The sequence below is a fragment of the Schistocerca serialis genome, chromosome 1 (genome assembly GCF_023864345.2).
Source record: "Schistocerca serialis cubense isolate TAMUIC-IGC-003099 chromosome 1, iqSchSeri2.2, whole genome shotgun sequence".
NCBI classification, from domain to species: domain Eukaryota; kingdom Metazoa; phylum Arthropoda; class Insecta; order Orthoptera; family Acrididae; genus Schistocerca; species Schistocerca serialis.
This window is the reverse complement of record NC_064638.1, coordinates 988,666,724-988,682,063: the sequence shown is the minus strand read 5'-3', so window position 1 is coordinate 988,682,063 and position 15,340 is coordinate 988,666,724. Positions and strand designations below refer to the sequence as shown.

Sequence of the window (15,340 nt, the reverse complement as noted above, 5' to 3'; positions counted from 1 at the left end):
TCTGCTGCCTTCACTATTTCGTCTCTCATAGCTACTTTTTCTTCTACAGTATTCTTTCCCCCATTTTTGACAATCGTTCCCTAATGCTCTGCCTGAAACTCTGTACAACCTCTGGTTCTGTCAGTTTATCCAGGTCCCATCTCTTTGAATTACCACCTTTTTGCAGTTCCTTCAGTTTTAATCTACAGTTCATAACCAATAGATTGTGGTCAGAGTCCACATCTGCCCCTGGAAATGTCTTACAATTTAAAACCTCTATCCTAGATCTCTGTCTTCCTATCATATAATCTATCCGAAACCTTCCAGTATCTCCAGGCTTCTTCCATACATACAAACTTCTTTCATGATTCTTGAAACAAGTGTTAGCTACGATTAAGTTATGCTCTGTGCAAAATTATATCAGGCGGTTTCCTCTTTCATTCCTTACCCCCATTCCATACTCTCCTACTACGTTTCTTTCTCTTTATTTTCCTACTATCGATTTCCAGTCACCCGTGACTATTTAACTTTCCTCCCCCTACACTACCTGAATAATTTCTTTTATCTTATCATACATTTCATCAATCTCTTCGTCATCTGCGAAGCTAGTTGGCATATAATGTTGTAGTACTGTGGTAGGCGTGGGCTTCGTATCTATCTTGGCCACAATAATGCGTTTACTATGCTGTTCGTGGTAGTTTACCCGCATTCCTATTTTTTATTCATTATTAAACCTAGTCCTGTATTACCCCTATTTGATTTTGTATATATAACCCTGTATTCACCTGACCAGAAGTCTTGTTCCTCCTGCCACCGAACCTCACTAAATCCCACTATATCTAACTTTAACCTATCCATTTCCCTTTTTAAATTTTCTAACCTACCTGCCTGTTTAAGGGATATGACATTCCACGCTCCGACCCGTAAAACGCCAGTTTTCTTTCTCCTGATAACAACGTCCTCTTGAGTAGTCCCCGCCTGGAGATCCGAATGGGGGACTATTTTAAGTCCGCAATATTTTACCCATGAGCACGCCATCATCTTTTAACCATACAGTAAAGCTGCATGCCCTCGGGAAAAATTACGGCTGTAGTTTCCCTTGCTTTCAGCCGTTCGCAGTACCTGCACGGCAAGGTCGTTTTGGTTGGTGTTACAAAGCCAGGTCAGTCAATTATCCAGACTGTTGCCCATGCAACAATTGAAAAGGCTGCTGCCCCTCTTCAGGAACCACACGTTTGTCTGGCCTATCAACAGATACCCCTCCGTCGTGGTTGCACCTACAGTACGGCTATCTGTGTCGTTGAGGCACGCAAGCCTCCCCACCAACGGCAAGGTCCATGGTTCTTGGGGGGAGTATCCTACAGATCGAATATAGGAAATGTCATTGCTGAAAGTATTTGGAATAAATGCTATACTTTGACATAATATTTTGTTAGCTCTTTATTTATCAATACTAGCCAGTAGCAACAGGGAATTAACACCGTTATTCGGACAAGGTGTTAAGGAACTTCAGTTGCTCATGAAATATGCAAGAATAACCTAAGCTATTTGGTCAAATGAAAACCCGACCACAAACGCTATTGAATCGATGTAAGGAGAGATAATGCGATATAGTTACAGCGCGGAGGCACTGTAACAAATATGTACCACGTGTCTGCGACAGAATCGTGGTTTTTTTTATGTGCGTGGGGGGGGGGGGGGAGGGGAGAGGTCTTGGTGCTCGGTTTCTACCTGAGCTACGAACATGGGATGAAAGGTTTTGGGTTTAGACCGGAGCAGTGGCCATTTGCGTAGCCATTAGAAGATCTGTCTTACTGCAACTATGTTACAGTACGTTAAGCAAGGATTGAAAGACGAGCTGGAGTTGGCGGCTAGACAAATTATGCGAATCGATTAATACCTCCTTTTTCTATGGATTTACATTGGGCTGAAATTAATGTTCAATTAATGGCACCATTTGCATGTGCACCGTTCGGATTTTAGGTGCAATCGGATTTTACATGCAAATACACTTACCCTCGGCTCCAGGCTGGAGCGAGTCTGAAGATTCGAAATTGGTTCATCGGTGAATAAGACCTAGAGTTTTAACCGTTTGAAAAAATCTTGCTTCGTATGGGTTTTACCTGCAACAATCAAGTTTTCCTGGGAAGTTTTTGTAGCGCACCACTTCCCTATTTTAAACATTTACGAATCGCTTCTAACTTTGCACGATGGTAGATAAATTGGTAAAGTGAAAATTTTTTTTTATCCAGTAATTTTTATCCGCTGTCGAGGTACTACGTTTTAAATTGAAGCTAAATGTAACACGTAAAAATCTTTCTTACGTAAAGTGAATGCACGGAACCCTTTTTTAATGAATCAAATAAACAAAAAAAAACTAGAAAACTCGCTTTCAAAAATAAAGCTTCATTCTTGTTTTATGTGTAACAACCATGTTTTTTGTGAGCTCTTAACGTGCACCACATCTGCGCTTCAAGTTTGCGTGAATCGGTTCAAATTTTGTAAGAACATATACAAATACCTGTAATTAACGGTGGTCCTGTTGTTTTGTGGAAGCTGTATTCGTTGCCTCAATAGAGCGGTCTAAAATTGCACGTAAAATCCGATCTTACCCAAATCGGACGTTCTGCGGCAATTTAAAGTGATACGGAAGATAATGAAAAAAATAGCCTTACGTTAATAGTATGAAGCGTTTGTAAATATCTTTAGTCGACCGGGTTTTGCGCGCTTAAGGTCACGGGTTTCGTATCAAACTGAGTTTCCTAGAGATGCGCAGGATTTATATACTGCATTTGGATGTAATTTAAAAAAGCTGGTTATTACAGTTCATTACAGTTTCGTGGTTTGTAAGGCAAGGATTTTGGTCATCAGTAGCTTAAAATCGTCGAAAAATCAATGGACGTGCAAAACAATGCATATACCGAACCATATTTATGCCCTGCTCTGTACAAAATCATACACTCTTTCATCGAGCATTTAAAGCCCTGTGCAAAATGATATATGGTTTGAGCTAACATTTAAAACTTTATCGACGGCCACGCAGAAAATCAAACTAACCCGAAAACTGCTATAAAACTTATCATCAGGAAAAAAGATCACGTTATTCTTAACCAATAGAAAACGTTTTACTGCTTCTTCTTCGAAAACATCTAAGCTGTCTTGAATAAAATTTATTTTTGAGCAACAAAAGCCGAAGTTCGTCAATTTTCGTCAGTTATTGTGCATACATTGTTTCGTAGTTATTCTACTTATTTTATCCAATCATACTCATACTTAGTTCGTATTGGTCGTTGCAATATTTTGCGCCAAAATTATCCAAGTGAGATTTTCTAACGGTGGTTTCTTAATTTTCAGTTTTTGTTATTGCATGCTTTAAATGAACAATGACAAAACTTTAAGGTAAGAGACAATAACAAGATGTGTGCTCTTCATTAGTTTATCATTTGTTGCTCGAATTGCTCAGCTTGCGATACAGTAAGGTTTTAAGCAATTTTATCTATGTAAAATGGTCTTATCGTAAGTTATTTACGTAACATAAAAACAAGTTTGTCTATGCAATATGGTCGTTTCCTAAGTTATTTACGTAATATTAACTATTTAGATATATGATTACCTTCCACCTGGTACACTATTTAATATTTCGTTCGGTATAGTATTTATGTTTTTTGTTATTGAGTGGACTGTATTAAATATTGGTGGTCATTTTTCATATGTCTGAGTAGCCTTAGGCATAAATGAACAAATTGTAACTGTGAAACAAAATATTAATTTAAAATAGAAAAAACAAAATGTTAAGAAATAAAAAAATATCAAACAAAATAATAAAAATAAATGAGAAAGATATCAAAAAATAAAACAAAAGACCTCCAACAGCCATGTGTCCTTGACATGACAGTGAGACTTGTGTGTTCTTAGGAAACAGAAGGCGATATTGGACAGGTTACAGTTACTTCATTGTCGGTAACTTTATATTTATAGAGCACATTTTAAGTTGAAATGCTAGTAATAATTTCGTCTGAAATACCGGTCTTGGTTGGGATGACAAAATAATACGAATTACTAGCGTTGTGTGGACGACTCTTCATTCATTTTCTTTTTTTTTCCGGTTACGGACGTTCTTTTACTGTGACATTCAGGAGCTCTACACTATTCATTTCGAAATATTACTAATGATTTCGTGTCAAAGGTGGTGACGAACTGATCTGTGGCACAGAACGAAGTCTGCTTCCACAGAAGTTGATAATTTAATTTTTCTTTGCTTTCTGTTTACTGGTCTCGGCAGTCTTGCGGCGTGTATTTAACAGAAATGTTAAGGTGTGGCGAAAGCAGAAAACACAAAGTCAGCGCTCAATTACTTATTAGGTGTTGGTGTTCAAAAATGTTTCAAATGGCTCTGAGCACTATGGGACTTAACTGCTGAGGTCATGAGTCCCCTAGAAATTATAGCTACTTAAAGCTAACTAACCGAAGGCCATCACACACATCCATGCCCTAAGCGGGATTCGAACCTGCGTCCGTAGCGGTCTCGCGGTTCCAGACTGTAGCGCCTAGAACCACTCGGCTACTTCGGTCGGCCAGGTGTTGGTGTATTTGTCACAGTAGACGACGTTTTTTGTCTTCAAAAATAAAGTTTGACCCCACCGCAGCACTACCTACTTACATAAATAACGCACACCAAGAATGAGTTATCCGAGAGCGACGGAAATAGGTAGATGTAATGCACATGTACAGGCAAACAAATAATTACAATTTAAAAAAATGGATTATTTATCCAGGAGAAAGAGATTCACAAATTGAGTAACTAAGTGACGCTTTGGTCAACCTCTAGGCCTTATGTGAGCAGTTATCAGGCTGGGCGTTGACTGATATACTCGTACATCTTGATTGTGCCCATGAGGGATATCGTGCAAATTTCTGCCCAACTGACGTGCTGCATTGTTACAGTGCCGAACTGGTTGCAGGGCCCCGCCCATAATGCTCCGAATGTACTCAACGAATGTTCTCAACTGGGGAGAGATCCGGTGACTTTGCTGGCCAAGATAAGCTTTCGGCAGGCACAAGAGAAGCAGTAGAAATTCTCACTGTACACTCGCCGGCATTATCTTGCTAAAATGTCAGCACAGGATAACTAGCCATGAAGGACAAGAACAGCGGATGACAATTAAAGGCGTCTTGCTATGAAGTGAAATAGCACCTCAGACCATGACTCCTGGCTGTCGTGCCGTATGGCGGGTGAAAGTCACGTTGGTAATCCACCACTGTCCGTGAAGTATCCAGACACCTCCTTACTAGGCATCGGGGCTCAATTCGAAGCGGGATTCATCACTGAAGATAATTCTAGTCCAGTCAATGAGGTTCCAGGCAGCAGACGTGTCTGGAGACGCCTCGCACGGCAGTGGGATACCTGCTTGACTTTGGCCTCCCGCACGGACCTACAATCCCAAGTGTTGGTCTGGTGCTACATTCCATTTCCTTGCAGGACCCCTTTCGTTGTCATCCGAGGCCCTACAATCATCTCGGGATTTTGGAGATCTGACGTGCCAATTGGACAGAATTTGCCGTGATGTTTCTCAGGAAGACATCAAACAAATCTATCAAGAGGTGTATCAATGCATTATTGACTTGGCCAATTTGTGAAGCTGTTTCTGCTGAGTAAATCATTCAACTTTTATGAAATTTTAATCACAGTTTTGTTTGTACATGTCCGTCAGGCATACAGATTTCGGTCGTATTCGGATAATTCCTTTCTGGTGCGTCAGATTACTTTTTTTTTAACAGTAGCATCCCAAGGGGGGGGGGGGGGTTCAGTAACTGACGCCAACGAAGTTTTTAGACTAATACTCCTGTCGTGTTCAGTAGTTTATTTAATAGATACATGACATTTACCGTAATTATAATTGCTACAATCGACAATAAGAACAGCTTTTGGTTTACACTCATTGTTGAGTTTTAGCGATTGTTATAGCTGAAGGTGTAGCAGGTCAACGATCACCTCTCGCAGTCAACTGGTAAACAGTGTGGTGAGTGGAAGGTAATATTTTTGTGGCATTTGACAGAATGTAGAGGAAGATGAAATTGCCACATGACGAAATTAGAAATTTGCTTCAGAGTTCAGGCAATGAATTTAGTGGTGAACTATCCGAAAGTTCAAGCAGTGAAACTGAAGATGTAGTCATGGAAATTCCAGATCAAGCAGTTTCTGAGAGCAGCGAGTTGGATGAAAGTGAACAGGGTAAAAATTGACTTTTATTACTTTTTGCAGATATTTTGGAGTATATGAGAATGTGTGTCTCGGTAGAGTGCTTAGTTTGCTAGTGTTCGGTTCTGTTTCCATATTTTTATAGATATTCAACCAACAAGAAGACGACCCAGTCCGAAAGCACAAATTGATCGACTTGAAAAAGACATGGTGGCCCCGTCAGGTATGATATGGAAGAGAAGCCCTTACGTAAATCAAAGGAGGAGGTCTGTTGCTAACGTAATGAGAACCCCGAAAGAAACTAAGCCAGGGTTAAAAACTGATACACCAGGTAAAGCTTTTCTCATGTACTTCGATGATAACATCCTGGGTAACATTTTGATGTTACCAATAAAAACGTTGGAAATGTTAGGGAATCATCTGAAGATATCTTCATAAAAATGCGAAAGCATTTGAAAGGGAAGAAATTGTGTCAACAATTGGAATTCTATTGAACTGTGGAGTCCATAGACAGAACAAGGACAGTTTACGTGATATATTTAGTAAAGAAAACTATTCGATGTACCGAGCTTCATTTTCGGAGCATAGACTGAGGCTCATACTGAAGTGCTTGCGTTTTGAAGATGCTCTAACTCGAGCAGCTAGAAAACAGGCCGACAAATTTGTTCCTATCAGGGACATATGGAACATAATAGTTAGTAAATTTCCTGAGTTTTATAATTCTAGTGAGTCAGTCACAGTGGGTGAAGAACTTGTGAGCTTCCGTGGGTGATGCCCATTCCAACAAAACCAGGAAAATATGTAATAGAAGTGAACCTGTTATGTGATTCAGATACGAAATACTGTTTCGCTGCGGATCCCTATTCTGGAAAGCACGTTAATGAGAAGAACCATAACAGTGGCCCTGAAATAGTTAGATTGATTGAAATGTCTAACTTGAAACAATCTGGAAGAAATGTTACCATGGACAGAAGGTTCACTAACGTTCCACTCGCATCTAAGCTTTTGAAAGAGAAAATAACTACAATTGGCACTATTTGAAATGACAAACGCGATGTTCCTATAGAGCTCCGTCCTGTTTCTCTAAAAAAAGCTACACCGGGAACAATCCGATTTGCCTTTAGTGACGATGCCACTTTAGTCAGTTACGTGCCTAAGAAAGGAAAAGTTGTTACAGTATTGTCAACCGAACATCATGATATGAATGTGACGGAACAGAAGCCAGACATCATCCTATTCTACAATTGTACAAAGTCAGGAGTGGATACTTTCGATAAGTGTGTAAGAACGTACAGCTGCCGTCGAGCAACGCGTCAATGGCCAATGGCGGTGTTTTTCAACTTGATTGACATTGCAGCATAGAATTCATATGTTGTGTTTCAAGTTACACACAAGGAATGCAGAAAGAATTACCCGACAAAGAGTTCTGGAAGAAAGAAGTACCTGAAAGATCTTTCTGGTGAACTTTGTGACCTCATCATGAGAAGACGCGCTCAAAATGCTGTAGACCTACACTCAAAACACACTATAGCGTTATCACCTTTTGGGTATGAGTGTAATCAAAATCAAGGTGCTGTGAGCAGAGGAAACAACGTTACGGAGCCGCGACGGAAAGTAACACGTGCAGCTGTGCATAATCTGCCAAAGAAAGGACGCTGTTACTTATGCGCCAGAAGCAACAACCGTAAGTACATGAAGGCCTGCACTTCTTGCAGGATGTATATATGCCTTGCACACACCAAGAAAGAAGTAGTTCGTATTGTAAAGTGTTCTGAATGTGAGTCTTGATAGAAGTAAAAAAACTATTTATTTTTTTACTAAAAAGTCCCAGAAACACTTTCCCAGTGATAATAATCAACATTTTAATCTTCTAATCTGCCAAAATTATGGAAATACGTAAGTAATGTGATTTATCCTAGATAGAGGATGTGTGATGGTTGTGGGGTCAGTCGCTGACCACTCCCATTGGCGTTGGCCAGTGCAATATACAGCATTGGTATGCAAATGTTAAAGAACGGAGTTCTCCCGTGATCGAAACGGAAAAGTTTGGTTACGTAATTAGCTATACAGTGGGTCACCCCGCTCTCATAACTTTCCATGATCGCTTGTTGCAGGCGTTGCGAAGAAACTCTTCACTAGAAGACCGTGGACGGCCCGTCGTAAAGTTCTGCGGCTCGGCCGTCGTTTCACAGACAGTCTGTATCGTTGCAGAGCTGGCTGGCTGGGTCGGAGGCTAGCCCGGCGAACCGCGGCGTCGGCTGCCGGACGGACGGGGAGCTCTCTCCTGCGCGGGCCGGTCCTGCCGTGACCGGCCGCCATAGATCAGCCGCGGCCACGGCCACGGCACTCGCCGTCTGAGGAACTAATTAGGCCGAGATTTATCGCCGATATTAAATTAGGGACTAACATGCTGTGAATGAAATTAGAGCCGCACATGCCATCGCCGGATTTATAGGCGTGCACCAACCGTGACTTGCGCTGCGTTTAACGCGATCGATCAGTGGCTGCTAGGCCAGAAGCCAATTTCGAACGTGACGTCAAAATATCTCCCTCTCTCAGAGGCACTGTAGAAACTGCCATTGACTGAGCAAGGCTTCGTCTACGATAGCAAAACGCCACGCCTGCGCGTACGCTGGTGATAACCTTTAGACTATCGGCGACGTTGTTCGAAATCATAAAAAAAATTGGTCGAGTTATACATCAAAGGGGCCTTAATAATAACCTTATTTTATCGTAGACGATTTTACTTTTTTATATTCCGTAACTTAAATTTTTATTCTAATGACCATAAAAAGGTTTTTGCCAATAGTTCGCAATGCTTACGACTGGCACTTTTCCTGACGCCTTGACTTCTGGGTTGTTGGTGCAAGGGATATAAAATTTAGCTATTTTACTCCGTTTTACTATTTTAACGACGTATTTTGGCTTGCTATTTTTATGTCATCATTTTATCTATTTTTTCAGCTTTATATAGTGGAACCTTAATGTACTTTTGGTTTCATGAGGTAGCGATGCTCTGCATATTTGTGACCTAATTTATTAGACTTATGTAGATTTTGTATTTCGTGAATGTGCCTTACGCCGGTCATGCGTGCTAATTGGGCACCTATTGTCACACTAATCGCGCTTTTTGCATCTTCATCCGTCACAATAATATCTGTGCGTTCGACTATTGGACATTGTGCCATCTTTGGCTCATACCATGTTTATTTTGTAAGCGTGGCCCTAATTTCTACTCTTACGGCGGAGTCAGCTGGTGTGTTCAAGATAACATGCGACAGTACATCAAATTTGTCCACCATCTTCTTGTAACATCTTGATAATACACTGGCGGTTTCCTTTTCTTTTAAGTAGGTCCACCTTGCATTTTATACGTTTTATGATAGATGGATTATATATCCAGTTACTGTGGCTTCCATTTTCCATTTTATAAGGCTTTATGACTGATTATGTTCATATCCGGCTATTTTTACTTATTTTTCTATTATTTTCAATTTATTTTATCTGCGTAGTCGTTCTAGATAAGACCATCCCCTATCTTCTGTTTGTTACTACATTAATTGATTAGTTTATTGTTTTTATAGACAATCTGATGACGATCCAAAATGGTGAAACGCATCATATATGTTAAATATTTTCGTAACCAATACTATTTTTATTTTGAAATAACTCGAAACTGGTTGCTGTATTATTCTACCACAATGAAATGGGATAATTTTTACGATAGATATTTGGCAATCCTACAAAGACATAATTTTAAAACCAAAGCTCTGCCTTCTGGCGCTGATGACCCAATCAGGACCGAGCGACCGCCGTGGGCACACTCTGTCAGTGGCGCCATAGGATGCGGTATGGAGGGCCGTGGGTCTCAGCACACCGCTATCCGTTGTTTACTTGTTTGACCTTGGAACCGCTACTTCTCACTGAAGTGGCTCCTCAGTTGACATCACGAGGCTCATTGCATCCCTTTCCAGTCCTCCCACCAAGGAAAGATCCCTGGTAGTCCCGAGAATCGAATCCGGGTTTTCGGCACAGTGAAATCATATCCATAAATGACGATGATTGATCTAAATCTAGCGGACTGAAAACAAATAAACAGTCAGCATTATAGTTTATGACAATCCTGTTGCACAAACTACGTATTTAATTAGCCTTTAATGGCCCTGGACAATATGAAACCTATTATGATACTGAACTATTAACAGCAACTGGTAAAATTATTTCAGATTTATTTACCACACTTGTTTCTTTCCCCTTTGTTAATTACGTACTTCTGAAACTTTTTGACTGCTGCACTGAAATTGGGGATGTCAAAATGATGTTCTTCTTTGCCAGTGTAAGTAACAAGTATATCCCTTAGTAATTTATGTTCTAAGAATAACACCGGCAAGCTTTAATTGTTACTTTCTCAATTTCATTATGGTCGATTAAGAAATGAGGAAAATTTCGTTATTTAGACTGTCCTCTAAGCTTTCAAAGTTATTGCTTTAAGTTGACGGTTGGAATACTGAAATTCGGATTTTACCCAAGTGACCACACGCCCATCCATGTAATTATCCACTGTCTGGTGCCGTGAACTGTGTCATAAGAACGACGGAATTTGTCCTTCATATATTTTAAAACTATAATCGTATTTTAAGCACCCTCTAGTTATTTCTAGAGCTTCAACTGGTTTTCGAAGCGAGAGTAAAATTATTTACAATGTTGGTGCGTTACTCAAGAACCTCAATAATTACGAGAAGAAGGAAAATATTGTTCCACATTTTTTTTCTATTATAGTTGCTAACCAGTGAAAATGATTTCGTTACAAGTTACTTACGTACCTCCCACCTCCCGGACGCCGTTGGATAAGCAGCAGCCAGCAGCAAGTCGTACTCTTAGCTCACTTATTCGTTTTATAGTTTAATTCTTAATTTCATTGAGTGGTTTTGGGTAATTGCATAATTTAATTCACAAATTTCGGGCGTATTATAGTATTTGAGAGTTGTAGCATCACGTTTTAGTACTCGCATAGTGTAAATTCGCGAAGTCGTCAGTCATCTGTTTGTTTTGAACGGCTTGTGAGATAAAAGAGAGGGAAAAAAATTGTTAGGGATGGAACTGGCTACCGTCCGCAAACAGCTGGAGTCTGTGTTGGCCGTGGTCGACAGGCTCCAGGCTATTGTCCTGTGCCATGGTGACATTGGAACACTCGAGGCGAGCGCTTTGGCGCCTCTGGAACCTGTACTATCACCTGGGATCTCTGATGCCACGGCGCCCTCAGATTCGGACGTCCCTGACGGTCGACACTTGCCTGGCGGGGCAGTGAATCCCTGGGCGAAAGTCGAAAGTTGGTGCTGGGCGCAAGGCTGTACCCTCACGCCTCTGTAACAGATTTGAGTTACTGCCCACTGCTGGAAGTACTTCTTAGCCAGCAAGGGCGGCCTCACCTGTTGCGGCAGTGGCCGGTCTTCCTTAGAGGTCCTGCCAAGCGCAGAGGGTGGGATTGCTTCCCATTGGGAGCCCCAATGCTAGGCGGGTGATAGAGCCCCTTAGGGATATGGCAGCTAAGGATGGGAAGAAAGCCAATGTCCACTCCGCATGCATATCAGGGGGGAGTCATCCGAGATGTGGAAAGGGTCCTTCCGGATGCCATGACGGGTACAGGGTGCAGCCAACTACAGGTGGTGGCTCATGTCGGCACTAATGACGTGTGTCGCAATGGATCTGAAGAGATTCTCTCTGGTTTCCGGCGGCTACCTGAGTTGGTGAAGACTGCCAGTCTTACTAGCGAGATGAAGGCAGCGCTCACCATCTGCAGCATCGTCGACAGGACGATTGCGGACCTTTGGTACTGAGCCAAGTGGAGGGTCTGAATCAGAGGCGACCGTGTATGTTACAGATTCCTCGACTTGCGCCAATGGATGGTGAGGTTACGGGTTCCGCTAAATGAGTCAGGTGTCCACTACACACTGGAGGCGGCGACACGGGTAGCAGGGACTGTGTGGCATGGACTGGGCGGTTTTTTAGGTTAGACAGTCTCGGAAACGATCAAAAACGGCTCCAGTCTCAAAGGGTACAGGGCAATGAAACGACGAGAATCGACCAAGCAACAGTCGGTATTGTAGTTGTAAATTGTCGTAGCTGTGTTGCAAAAGTACCAGAGCTTCATGAGCTAATAGAAAGCACTGAAGCTAAAATCGTTATAGGAGCAGAAAGTTGGCTAAAGCCGGAGATAAATTCTGCCGAAATTTTTACAGAGGCGCAAACCGTGGTCAGAAAGGATAGATCAAATAAAGTAGGTGAAGGTGTGTTTGTGTCTGTTGTCAGTAGTTTATCTTGTAGTGAAGTTGAAATAGATAGTTTCTACGAATTACTATGGGTAGAGGTTATAATCAACAGCCGTACCAAAATAATAAGGTTCCTTCTACCGAACCCCCAACTCAGATGATACAATAGCTGAACGGTTCAAAGAAACTTGAATTTCATTTCTGGCGAGGTTTTACAAATTAAATACACATTTTTCAATCATAATATCCAAACAGCTGTGATATCCTCAACTCCAGACTCAATGGTTGACTCTGAAGATTACCACTTTAGATGGAATAGGTACCAATCTTCCAAAAGTTAAAGAGTGTTCATAGTTCAATAAACCCTGGAATGAGTCAGAATAACTTAGATGACTTTCTCTGGAACCATGCCAAGAAAAAAGAAATATTAAGTGGACAACGAGTTCATGGGCAAATATTTGATAATTATGGTGGTTGGAAGAGGAAATAGGTATTACTATCGTCGAAGACATCTCAGTGAGAGAATACCATTTTGCGAAACTATTACAGCACTTGAGCGTCGAAGTATGTCTACATACATGACTACAATTCTCTACAGTAAGAGTATCTCATTAATGTGGTGTCTGTCGTCCCTTGTACCTCTCCAAGATTTCTATTAATTTAAAGTATATCGTGTCGTAAGAGTGATGTTTACTTTCAGATAGCTGCAAGAAATTTATTTATGAAATTACCTCTAAGTGAGAAAAGATGCATTTGATTCATGTCTACAAACCAACAAAACTTTTCAGCAACGGTGATACAGAAATCTGTGTTGCAGTACTTTGTCATACGATCTTGTGCACCTATATAGACTAAAGCTTTTCCTCATCGTGTTACGTGTACATCTGAATGTGTAATTTTATGATGTCTTCAACACTGACACATGGCTTTCGATTAGTATGACAGTTGTTTCTTATGTGTAAATGTGTCTGTAGTCTAGCATTTCTCATGTTGTTAGCACAAGGGAAACAGAGAAAATAAATCCCATCACCAGAATGTGGTCTATGCCTACCCAAGAGCACTGGCTGTTTCAATCACCCAAACGTCCTCATACAACGAATGACTCCGTGGGAAGTTTTGATTATTCCAAGTATTCATCGATTACTCCCCTTCCGCTTCTCCTTGTTCTTTCCTGACACTACCTCAGAGCTACAGATGTCTATCCAGAACAAGTGACCATCGAATAATTTGAAATTATAATCTAGAACACTAGGTAACAGCTAAGAAAACGTTATGTATCCTTACTTAAGTCCAAATCATTTTTGCGGAATGAGTCAGATAGTCATTTCAGACTTACGGGGCCGGCCGGGTTGGCCGAGCGGTTCTAGGCGCTACAGTCTGGAGCCGCGCGACCGCTACGGTCGCAGGTTCGAATCCTGCCTTGGACATGGATGTGTGTGATGTCCTTAGGTTAGTTAGGTTTGAGTAGTTCTAAGTTCTAGGGGACTGATGACCTCAGAAGTTAAGTCCCACAGTGCTCAGAGCCATTTGAACCAGACTTACGAGGAAAGTTTTTACTGCCAGGAAGATACAGTATTGACCATGAATATTGCAACATCCAGAAGGATACCAACTAACGAAATTATATTTAATCTGCATATACAGTACCGAGGAAGAATACGTGAATAGGTGTGTACGTCATTTGTCGTAAGCAAGCTGCTGAGGTCACCTGCATCAGGCTTACATCACATGTAGCGGCCGACTATTGGTGGTCTATGAGCAGATGCTTTCAGTGGGTGAGATATCTGGACAATATGGTAGCCAGGGCCAGGGTCGTACACCCTCTACATCGAGCAAGCTCAGAACAGCACGGACAACACTAGGTTTTCCGTTATATTTTTGAAAGATGATGCCACGGATACCTCGAAGATTGGGCGCTGCCACCGGCCTTAAAACCCCTGTAGTGTCACTGCTACTGCCAGAATTAGCGGCTAATCATGCCGTAGGTATCCTGTTGTGCACCGAATTGTATCTTTTACCATCATGCAACGTGCTGGGTCCTTAACATGACTGCGAATGAAATGTGGCAACGTGTATTGTGCTAGAATCCTCCACACACGAATACGTCCGACTTGGTGGTCTACATATCGTGACACAGTCCGTGTTGACACCTGCTTTCTGCAAATAAACTAACTTCCATAGTCAAGCTACGTGAGGCGACTGTACGAACCTGTGCCGCGCGGGATTAGCTGAGCGGTCTTAGGCGCTGCAGTCATAGACTCTGCGGCTGTTCCCTGCGGAGGTTCGAGTCCTCCCTCGGGTATGGGTGTGTGTGTTTGTCCTTATGATAATTTAGGTTAAGTAGTATGTAACCTTAGGGACTGATGAACTTAGTAGATATGTACCATAAGATTTGACACACATTACAACATTTTTGTACGAACCTATATTGTCAAGTGAATAAAAGGTCTCCCCTCCAGTGGAATATTAGCGTGGGACTGTTTTCGTCCAGAACCCATTATTTCCAGTATTTCCTTCCCACTCATGGATCCCGACCAATACGAGCTACAATGTTGCGGTACGACAAATTGCAGTCTGGACAGGCAACGAAGTGTCGCTGTCGAAATCTAACACTTGCTCGTACAGTGTTTTCCTTCCTACATAAAGCATAGCACGCGAACCAACTGTCTCATTCGATTTCTAATTGAGAAATTTACTGTGTCAGTGTTTCTTTACATACTACACTACTTACATAGCTACTTCCTACGATTGCTCTGAAAGGCTAATCAATTGAATATCCAAGAATGAAGTACGTCTCGTTCAAATTTGACATTTACTGCATGTCCCCTCAATGGTTCAAAAATGGTTCAAATGGCTCTGAGCACTATGGGACACATCTGAGGTCATCAGTCCC

At 41.5% G+C, this 15,340-nt stretch overlaps 1 protein-coding gene across 1 annotated transcript in view; it reads right to left on the bottom strand.

Moving 5' to 3' along the window:
• The window catches only part of LOC126454081 (discoidin domain-containing receptor tyrosine kinase B-like), a 425,916-nt gene that overhangs the window by 147,180 nt on the left and 263,396 nt on the right, over window positions 1-15,340 (bottom strand). The window lies entirely within an intron of this gene.